At 42.7% G+C, this 11,492-nt stretch overlaps 1 pseudogene; it reads right to left on the bottom strand.

The window, feature by feature from the left end:
- Positions 1 to 2,809: 2,809 nt before the first annotated feature.
- LOC148927287 (uncharacterized) lies at positions 2,810 to 6,599 on the bottom strand (annotated as a pseudogene).
- Positions 6,600 to 11,492: the final 4,893 nt, after the last annotated feature.

Raw genomic sequence — 11,492 nt, 5'->3', positions numbered from 1 at the left:
AACTCAAACAAGCTAATGCAGCCTCTCAAGCCAACAATGCATACTCAAAGACTTCACCACAAGCACAATTCATATCAAAACCCAAACAATTTCACAAAGTAGGCATAAGACTATCACCAATTCAACTTGCAAAGGCTATAACTTCATACCCATCACACTTTGCACATCATATCCATGGCTAGAGAGGGTTAGAGGTGAAGAACATACCTTTGTTGCTTGTAGTAAGAGAAAAAATCGAAAAGAGGGGCTCTTTCTTGAGTGTGTTGGTAGAACTCCTCTAAATACCCAAATTAAACAAACCAAAACACTCTAGCAAGAAGGAATTGAAACTAGGATGGTGGAAAATGTGGTGGGTGTGTGAGATGTTGAGTGAATTTGTGTGTGTGGAGGAGAGAAATCAGGAAGAGGGAGAGGAGGCGGGTGGAAAGGGGCGGGTGAGGGAGAGAAATCGAAATACCTGTTAAATACCTAGGGGTCGCCGCATCGGACCCGGCCGGGTGGAATTTCTCAACGTAAAAACCACCCGGTCGGGTGAATGAAATCTAATACTCACTGGAATCCCGACGTTATTCGGTAGTGACCCGGCCGGGTAGAATTGTTGAACTGGAAATTCACCCGGCCGGGTGGTCGTTCGAAAGCCCCGCTGGCATTGACCCGGCCGGGTATCATTGTTGAACTGGAAATTCACCCGGCCGGGTGGTCGTCTTAGAGTCCTCTCTGGAATTTTTCTTTGTAAAGTGGCTGACCCGGCCGGGTGGTTTTTTTTGTGATAAACCCACCCGTCCGGGTGACCTTTTCTGGGCAGAATTTTGTGCTCCATCCGAATTTCCACTCCCCTTCTACCAGTGTTTACACTTTATTCCTGCAAATTGTCAGTTCCCGAGCAAAAACCAACTGCACATCCGATGAGTTGCTTACTAAAAGGGACACACAAATAGACTAAGGATACAAAAGCCAAAAGAAGGAAGGAAAAAACAAACACACCAAAAATCAAAAGACAAATCACACAAAAAGCAATAGCGTTACCTACTAGGGGTTGCCTCCCCTAAAGCGCTTTTGGTTAAAGTCGTTAGCTCGACATCTCCATAGTGTATCACTGCGCCTCCAAGGAAAGATGGAACACCTCTTCCTTTTGCTCCATAGAGTGGAACTTCTTCACATTCTGACCATTGGCCGTGAACACTCGCCCATCATCGGTTTCGAGCTCCAAAGCTCCATTCTTCATAACTGTCTTGACTTTGAAAGGGCCGGACCACCTTGACTTGAGCTTCCCGGGGAAGAGTTTTAGACGTGCATTGAATAGTAGCACCAAATCTCCGGGGAGAAACTCCCTCTTGTCTATCATCTTGTCATGGTATGTCTTGAGGCGCTCCTTGTAAATTGCCGAGTTCTCAAATGCCTCATTCCTAAATTCATCAAGCAAGTTCAGATAAGCTTGCCTCTCCTTTCCGGCCTTATAGTAATCAGCATTCAACTGCTTCACCGCCCAATACAATTTGTGTTCAAGCTCCACGGGAAGATGACAAGATTTCCCAAACACCAACTGATACGGTGACATGCCGATCGGCGTTTTATAAGCCGTCCTATATGCCCAAAGTGCATCATCGAGCTTCAAAGCCCAATCCTTCCTATTGGCATTCACCGTCTTTTCCAAGATGCCTTTGATTTCTCGATTGGCCAATTCAGTTTGACCATTGGCTTGAGGATGATAAGGGGAAGTGATTCGGTGCTTGACACCATATTTACTCAATACAACTTCCAGCCACTTGTTTTTGAAATGAGACCCCCCATCACTTATTAAGGCTCTCGGCGCCCCGAACCTCGTGAAAATGTTCTTCTTCACAAAGTTTATCACCACCTTAGAAGAGTTTATTGGAGTGGGAATTGCTTCCACCCAACGGGAGACATAGTCAATCGCCAAGAGGATGTATTGTTGACCGGAGGATAGCGAGAAGGGGCCCATGAAGTCGATTCCCCATACATCGAAAAGCTCTATCTCCATAATAGTAGTCATCGGCATTTCCTTCTTCTTAGAGATACCCCCTGTCCTCTGGCATTCATTGCAGTGGAGAACAAACTTCTGACAATCTCCATAAATGCTTGGCCAATAAAATCCGCATTGGAGCACCTTCATCGCCGTTCGGTTTGCTCCAAAATGGCCTCCGGTGGGGCTTGAATGGCAATTTCTTATCACAGCTTCCCATTGTTCATCGGGTGTACACCTTCGAATGACCATATCTGCACATCTTCTGAATAGGAGCGGCTCATCCCAAAAATAGAATTTGAGATCATGAAAGAACTTCCTCGTTTGATACTTGTTGAGGCCTTCTGGGGTCACCTTGGCTACTAGGAAATTCACAATGTCAGCATACCAAGGCGACGAACTTTGAGCATAGAAGAGGTGCTCATCAGGGAACTCTTCATTTATTGGCCTCTTCAAATTCTCGCCTTCAAAGCAATGTTCCAGTCTAGATAAATGGTCGGCTACCACATTCTCACACCCCTTGCGATCTCGGATCTCCAAGTCGAATTCTTGTAGCAAAAGAACCCAACGAATCAGACGAGGCTTGGCATCCACCTTAGCAAACAAAAAGCGGATGGCGGCATGATCAGTGAACACAATAGTTTTCGCTCCAATGAGATCGGGGCGAAATTTGTCAAAGGAATACACCACAGCTAGCATCTCCTTTTCCGTGGTAGTGTAGTTTGCCTGAGCTGGATCTAGAGTCCGGCTTGCGTAATAAATCACTCTGAACACTTTATCTCTTTTCTGCCCCAGTGCCGACCCTACAGCTACATCACTGGCGTCTCACATGATCTCGAAAGGTTGAGACCAATCTGGAGCTATGAGCACCGGGGCGCGCACCAACGCCTTCTTCAAAATTTCGAAGGCTTGTAGACAGTCTTCGGAGAAATGGAACTTGACATCCTTAGCCGGCAGGCTAGTCAGAGGGCGAGCTATTTGAGAGAAATCCTTGATGAATCGCCTGTAAAATCCCGCGTGCCCTAAGAAGCTCCTCACAGCTTTCTCATTAGATGGTGGTGGCATTTGCTCAATCGCCACGATCTTGGCTCTATCAACTTCTAGACCTGCACCAGATACTTTGTGCCCAAGCACAATACCATCACGTACCATGAAGTGACACTTCTCCCAGTTTAGCACTAAGTTGGTCTCCTCGCATCTCTGCAATACTCTCGTCAGATTATCCAAGCACTGATCGTAAGTCGATCCGAAGACCGAGAAGTCATCCATGAACACCTCCATAATATCTTCCACCATGTCGTGAAAGATGGACATCATACATCTCTGAAATGTGGCTGGAGCGTTGCAAAGCCCAAAAGACATCTTCCGGAAGGCGTAGACACCGTACGGACAAATAAAGGCCGACTTGTGTTGGTCCTCCGGAGCGATCAAGATCTGATTGTACCCGGAATATCCATCTAGGAAACAGTAGTACTCATACCCCCCCAATCTGTCAAGCATCTGATCAATAAACGGAAGAGGGAAATGGTCCTTCCTCGTTGCTGCATTAAGTATCCTGTAGTCTATGCAAACTCGCCACCCGGTCACCAATCTTGTGGCTATCATTTCATCATTGCCACCCTTCTTGGCCACCCTTCTTGGCCACGACTTGGGTGGGGCTTACCCAATCACTGTCGGATATCGCGTATATGATTCCGGCTTTCAACCACTTCAATACCTCCTTCCTGACCACCTCTTGCATTATCGGATTCAACCTTCTTTGATTCTGCGCCTTAGGCTTGGATCCTTCCTCCAATAAAATTCTGTGCATGCAAACAGTAGGGCTGATTCCTTTGAGGTCCGATATGGACCACCCTATAGCTCCCTTATGCTTCCTAAGCACGCGTAGCAGCTTATCGAGTTCAGTAGGAGTAAGTGATGAAGAGACAATTACCGGATACGTCTCCTTCTCTCCTAGAAAAGCATACTTGAGGTGTGAGGGCAGCGGTTTAAGTTCCTCCTTCTTCTCTTCTTTCTCTTCTTCTTCCGCCGGATCTCTAAGTGGTAAAAATTTGTTGTTCCTTCTTGAGATCTCTACACCAGAATTAAGGGCTCCCACAAAATGAAGCATCTCCTCAGTGAGCTTGGGCGCTTGCAGGATGTCCGGAGCTATTATGGCCTGTGAAAGGCATTGCTCCAATCTGTCCTGACACGAGATAACCTGGGCAACTTCTCTCACGCAATCATCAACCACCTCGATCACTTTGCACTGCTTTAACCTCCACGCATCGTCATCATCATACCTCAGCATAGCGTCATAAATGGAGAATGTGATGCTCTCTTCATTCAGTCGAAGAGTGAGCTCTCCCTTGTGGACATCAATAAGTGCTCTCCCGGTAGCTAAGAAAGGTCTACCGAGGATAAGTAGGACGTGTTTATCTTCTTCCATATCTAGAACCACAAAGTCGGCTGGAAAAATAAATTCCCCGACCTTGACTAGGATGTCTTCAACGATCCCCTTCGGGTGCGACACTGTTCTGTCCGCCATCTGCAGTGAAATAGTAGTGGGCCTAAGCACTCCGATCTTCAACTTCTGAAAGAAAGAATATGGCATCAGATTGATGCTTGCACCCAGATCACATAGAGCCCTTCCCTCTTGACAATCTCCTACTATGCAAGATATGGTAAAACTCCCGGGATCCTTCAACTTTGCCGGCAGCTTCTTCTGAATAATGGCGCTGCAGCTCTCCGTTAGATTAACCGTCTCATATTCCATCCATCGTCTCTTGTTGGAGACCACATCCTTTAGAAACTTAGCGTAGCTGGGCATCTGCTGAAGTGCCTCCACCAGAGGAATGTTGATCTGCACCTTTCTGAATATGTCCAAGAATCTTGAAAACTGAGCATCCGTCTTCTTCTTCTGCACCCGTTGAGGATAAGGGATCCTCACTTCAACCGGAGTGTGAACTGCAGGAGTTGTAGACGGAGCTGGAACTGCGTTCTCCTTAGGTGGAATAGTGACCTGAACCGTCTCCGGTTCATCTTCTTCGACTAGCTCCTCCTCTTCAATGGGTTTCTCTGCTGTTTTCCCTGCATTCGCTGAGGGCATTGAGGGTCCCTCATAGCTCGTCCCACTCCGCAAGTTGATAGCTTTGCAGTCCTTGGGGTTGACAATGGTGTTGGACGGGAATTTTCCCGGTTGAGTAAGGGTACTCACAGTCTGGGAAATCTGGCTAATTTGAACATCAATGTTCTTCAAATGAGTGGCCATTCCTTGTACATCCGTCTCGACCTTCTGCATCCTCTGATTGTTCTGCTCCATCACCTTGTTGGATTGTAGCATAAAGGACTTGAGTATGTCCTCCGTGGTCATCTTCTTAGGATCGTTGACCATCCCATCAGTAACTGTAAATCCCGGGGGAGGTTGCAATGCATTATTGGGGTTCCCATAAGAGAGATTGGGATGCCCCTTGTTCCCATAGTGGTTGTATCCTCCACTATTAAAGTTCGGGCGTGAATTGTTGTAATACCTGTTGCCCCCCTGCTGCACATAGTTCGCATCTTCCATGTTTCCTTGTGGTTCTTGAGACGGTTGCCCCATCGCCATGCAGTCGAACTTCATAGTTAATGCATCCAATTTGTCGGATAAAGTGCTCATTGTATCATGGTCCGTGGTATAAGCAACCCTATGCACCTTATTCCTTCCGTTGCTCCATCCTTCATCACTGGATGCAAGTTCTTCAATCACCTCCATCGCCTCCTGCTCTCCTTTCTTAAGCAGATTACCTCCCGCACTGAGATTTAGCTCCCGCTGTGCTTCAGGTATACAACCCTTGAAGAATGTAATGACTTGCACTGTTGGGGTTAAGCCATGATTGGGGCACCTCTTCAGCAGGGCCTTGAATCTCCCCCATGCATCTTTTATAGTCTCCGTAGGAGACATCTGGAAGCCAATAATCTCGTGTTGTCTTTTAATAGCCTCGCTAGGGGGATAGAACTTCTCCAGGAACTTGTGGACCATGTCATCCCATGTTCTAATGGACCTTGGTGCCAAACTCTCCAGCCAATCCTTTGCTGCGTCTTCCAGAGAAAAAGGAAACAATCTCAGTCGGACCTGATCATCCGTCACTCCGTTCATCTTTGTCGTGTTGCAGATCTGAATGAACTTGGTAATATGCTTGTTAGGGTCGTCTGAGGATTTGCCCCTAAAAGCATTATTTTCCGCCATCTGAATCAGTCCTGGTTTCAGCTCAAAGGTGTTGGCGGCGATAGTGTTGAAGACAGTTGGATTAGCCACTCCATGGTAAACATATTGGTTCTGCACCGGTACAGCTGGTCCACGATTAACCTGTTGACGTAATTCCTCCAGCTGTTGTAGAAGCTCAGCATTAGTGGGAGGAGGTGGTGGTGGGCCATTGTTCTCCATCAGAATAGGAGAATCAGGATCAAGCTGAATATGATCCTGGACTGGTGATCGAATAGGTGAGAGGTCCCTCCGATCTGAAGATGCTCCTACGCGGTTTGGCGAAGAAGCTTGAATCTTCTTTGTGAGCCTCCTATATGCGTTCCTCTTCCGGTTTGATGCTTCGATTTCTGGATCGAAAGGTTCTAGAGGCAAGCCTTTAGAGCGTGTGTGCATACACCTGAACAGGAAACACAAATGTGAGAACTCGAAAAATTAAAAGAAAAATAAAGCAGTAATGTCTGAATTAGTAATCTTGATTATTATCACGATATCAAGCTATTTAACACAAAAAATTGTCCCCGGCAACGGCGCCAAAAACTTGACTCAACTTTATTTTACCCAAATAATACCTGCAAGTGTACAAGGCTATTGTAGCAAATAGCAAGCAAGAGTATATCGTATCCCACAGAGACAATTAAGTGTAAACCTAAGTACCATGAATCAATTTCAACTACTATCCAGACGATCGAGAATTTTGGTTTTAAACTAACAACTACTAAAAGCATATAAAAACAGAGATTAAAATAAGCACTTAACAAGAAAACAAAGAAACAAGTTGCAGATAAAGATGAAGAAATATGCAGAATTCAAGGATCCGATGCACAACTCATAGCCTAACCCAATTGAAATCGATTTACCATTTAAAGTCTCCAGAATTGTTGAATCAATCACAAATATAGATTAAACCCCCTCCCGAGGTGAGAAATCCGTAGATTAGGTGTAATAATTGAAGTCCCCTTCTAACTCTTAGACCTAACTCCTAATAGCTCGATTAGATTAAAGATCCCACTCAAAACCTCAACTCTCCCGAGTTTTATTGAATTAAGGTGTGAATAATTCTTCTTTCAAGGTTAAATATTTCATCTCCCGATTAGTCTAAGAAACCTTACACTCCCAATTGGTGATCAAGCAATTGTTAGGAAAAAGCACAAGAACAATTCAAACAATTGCAAGAGCAAGATAAAAACGAAGTCAATTGGATTAAAACTATAAATCAATGCATCTTCACCAAGAATTCTACATAAAAGATGTTTAGCTACTCATGTTCATGGTAGAAAACAAAGAGAAACTAAAGAAAACAATGGAAAACATGATACGGAGTACAATTGGCGGATGAATTGAAGCTTGAATCTTCAATCTTCTTCCAAGAGTGCTTGAGAGAGATGGGTAGTGTGTTTCACGGTGGTAGGGAATGAGTGGAGTTGCCCTAGCTTTTCTTTCTTATTTCCCTCTTTCAGAAAATCGCGTTTTTGCTTGGAAAAATCGCCAGAAATACGTACCCGGCCGGGTGGAATTGTTGCACTGTAAAATCACCCGGCCGGGTGAGTCTTCTCTCGAACTCTCTGTACTCTCCACGGCTTCTCAATGCCACCCGGCCGGGTGGCTTTTCTGACCAAAATATCACCCGGCCGGGTGGGATTCTGTTTCACATCTTTTTGCCTATTTTGCCTAAAACACTTCAACAAACACGTGAACTCCGAAACAAAGAGTAATTGGCTGGAAATAACCATTTTGAGCACAAAAACTCACAAATTAAGCATATCAACACACCAATCATGGCACTAAAATACGAGTTTGTCAGTGGGGGGCGAAGCGGCGGCGGTGGTCGAACCGCCGGCCGCCGTGGAGAGCAGAGCACCGGAGGAGGTGGCGCCGAAGTGGTCGGCGAGGCGGCGGTGGCGGCGGCGGCGGCGGTGGCGGTGGCGGTGGAAACCGGTGGTCGACCTACTATAGCAATGAAGAATCCATTGCTGTAGCCAGAGCCTGGTATGCGGTCACGACCGATTCTATAGTCGGTACGGATCAGACCGACGTTTGCTTTTGGAATCGCTTTTTCGATGTGTACAACGAATTCAAACCAGATGGGAGCGTCGAGCGTACGGCTAGCCAGGTCCGGAAGAAGTTCGGAAGGATTACTAAAGCGTTGAAGTGGTTCAGTGGCATATACGAGACCCAACTCCCCCTTGCTGAGAGCGGCCGCACCGAAGCCGACGTACGAGCGTTGTCGTATCAGTTGTTCAATACTGAATCGTGGCCGAAGTTTACCTACTGGGACGAATACCTCGTGCTGCGTGACTGCCCGAAATTCAGGGTCCTCATCGACAAAGATCCTGTCTCTGGGCCGAAGCGGACTAGACTGGGCTTGCCGGCAACTACAGCAGTAGTAGTGACTCACGCGCCTTCGACCTAAACGATGATGCTTCGGAGGAGGAGCCCCCCTCCAGACTCTCTCGGCGCTCACGTCCGCAGGGCCAGCGTGCCGCAATCCGGGCATCTAGAACCGGCTCTCAGTTCTCCGCTGCGACCTCTACAGCGATGCCCGCAACACCGCGGGCGGCTTTGGCTCATACCCTAGAGGTGCAGATGATGAAGCAACTTCAGGATAATTTGGCCTTGTACGAGAAGTCAACTGATCCGGAGACCAAGAGGTTCTACTACGACCTCATTATTCGACTGAGGTCGAAGTTGGGATGGTCGGAAGGGTCGCAGTCGGGCGGTGCCAGCGGCAGTGGGGTCGGTGCAAGTGGCAGTGGCGGCGATGGAGGCGGTGGAGGCGGTGCCGATGATGTGATGGATGACGATGACGACACCGAGTAGTCGGGCGGTGTGCGTCTTTTTTTTTTTGTATTTAAGACATTGTCGTTGTATAATTTTACCCTATCTATAATACTACGACAATCTGGTTTCAAATGTTTTTAGTATTTTTTAAAGTATGCATTTTTTTTAATTATGCATTTTTTACTTAGGGCCACCATTGTGGTGGCCAAGTTTTGAGGGCAAGGGCCAAGTTTCTTGGGCATGCCCAAGAAATGGTGGCTTGGACATGCCCAAGAGGGCCACCATTGTGGATGCCCTTAAAGCATTGGAAACTAGAAACAGGAGGAAGAAGATGTATTGGGAGTTGGGCCTATACTTACTATTCTCTTTTTCCAACTACTGCAATTTTTTTTTAATTATTTCAATTTTAACAGCTTACGCCATATAGCATACTCTAATAAGTAAAATTTACATTTACAAATAAACATGAGTCATGGCATAAGTTAAAAAATAATGCTAATAGACCTTATAACATTAATCGTTTATATTTTACTATAATTTAAGAATAAACTGATTAATTATATAAGGTAAAAATTTGTTACTAACTTTTAATTAAGCATTGATTATATACGACTTTTTATTCATGGAATTTATAATTTTACCTTAAAATTTTAAACCGAAACATGTTGTTTGAGGCAAGTTGTAATTCTCAAGCCACGTATTTTGACACCGCTTTTGAGTAGGAAAAAAAGTTTCCAACGACGATGATATTCTCGACGACATTGTTACTTTAGTGTGGATAATGCAACGACGGTAACTAATTAAAATTTTATTTGAAAAATAACAATAAAGATCATCATATAATCAAACAAATACATGAATTTTAAAATCAAATTATTCAATCGAATATAAATTGGTTTGATATTTAATTGAAGCTATATTCGGCTGAATAAATTTCAATAGTGCTTACTTTCACTTAAATATAAGACACAACTAAATTATTCAATTGAATTGAAAAACAATTGAACAATTCAATACTGTTTAGATTCACTCGATTATAAGATTTAATAAACAATCCAACTAAACTTGAGTTAATTGAATATTACTATCAATTGAAGCATTGAACAATTCAATAATGCTTCGATTCACTTGATTATAAGATGTAACTATATAATTCAATTAAATAGTTGATTGAACATAGAATCAATTGAGCAATTTAAAAGTACTTAGATCCACTTAATTGTAATATGTAACTAACAATTCAATCGAACTTAGAGTTAACTAAACATAGAATCAATTAAGCAATTCAATAATACTTAGATTCACTTTTTTATAAGATGTAATTATAGAATTTAATTGAGCATTTGAATCTAAAATTTACCCTAATTGCCCAACCACAACTGAATATAAAATATAAAAGGTATATGAATCAATTTGATACACTCCAGAATTTTTATTAATACTACTACTCAATTTAATTGAGTCTTAGAGCAAAATCGAATGATCAATTGTGTTTAGATTCAGTTATATATTATATGTGAATTTTAGGTTAAATTGGATAATTTATTTTTTTTAAAATTTGAATTAAAGTTATACATTAGTCGCTATTCAATTGTTCATTTATATCTAAAATTCAACTTAATTGTTCAATTAAATTTAAATAATAGTATATAAAAAGTAGTAGATTGATTTGTTCAATTATCATTTTCATTAGAATTGACTTTCTTTAATTGAGTTTATTAATACACTTATCGTATAAATTTTTCTTTTTAAACTTTATAACTAAGATTCATTATAGTATAATTTAAATTTATAAATAGATTTGTTAATCTATAATTTAATTTTATAAAATTAAGAAAGTAAAATGTTACTACTAAAATGGCATTTGTCGTACCATCAGTCCATCACTATTCACTAACATGTACAGTAGTATAATCTTACAAGAGATGATAGATTACACTCTCATTAAGTAAAGTAATTAAATCTGCTATTAAGGAGTAATTAATGCATTTAAATTTGAAATTTGAAAGTGGCTGACTTCTCAATAATCGATGGAGGGAAACGAAAAGACTGAAAACGGGAGAAGGATATTTAAGTACTTTTAATTTTTTGATATCAGCAAACTGACTAAATTAATCCTGTGTGACTGGCCATATTATGGCCATTTAGTATCACTCTTAATTAAATAAGGATAGTAAACTATTTATATAAACATCACTCATAAATCACAGCTTTGATTTCCTAAATTGATCAACAAACATGTATACTATAAAAGAAAGAGCCTTACTGCATTAACTATTTTATATTTTAATTACTAAACATAATTTTATGGAATTTAATGGGTATGACCGTTACGGATCCGTATCGCTCAGTCCGGGTAGGGGCCTGGACCCGACTGTTCTCGCCCCGGTTCTTGTCCATTAATTTGGCTCGTACATTCACTATTCCAACATTTGATTTCTTTTATAATTATAATTATAATTCTTGTTTGTAACTCAAAATGAAGTTCTCAAGTCCCATGCAAAC

This window comes from Salvia hispanica, chromosome 4, assembly GCF_029641045.1.
Source record: "Salvia hispanica isolate PSC_SH4W2 chromosome 4, Shi_PSC_v1, whole genome shotgun sequence".
Lineage (NCBI taxonomy): Eukaryota > Viridiplantae > Streptophyta > Magnoliopsida > Lamiales > Lamiaceae > Salvia > Salvia hispanica.
This window is presented reverse-complemented; position numbering and strand designations above follow the sequence as displayed.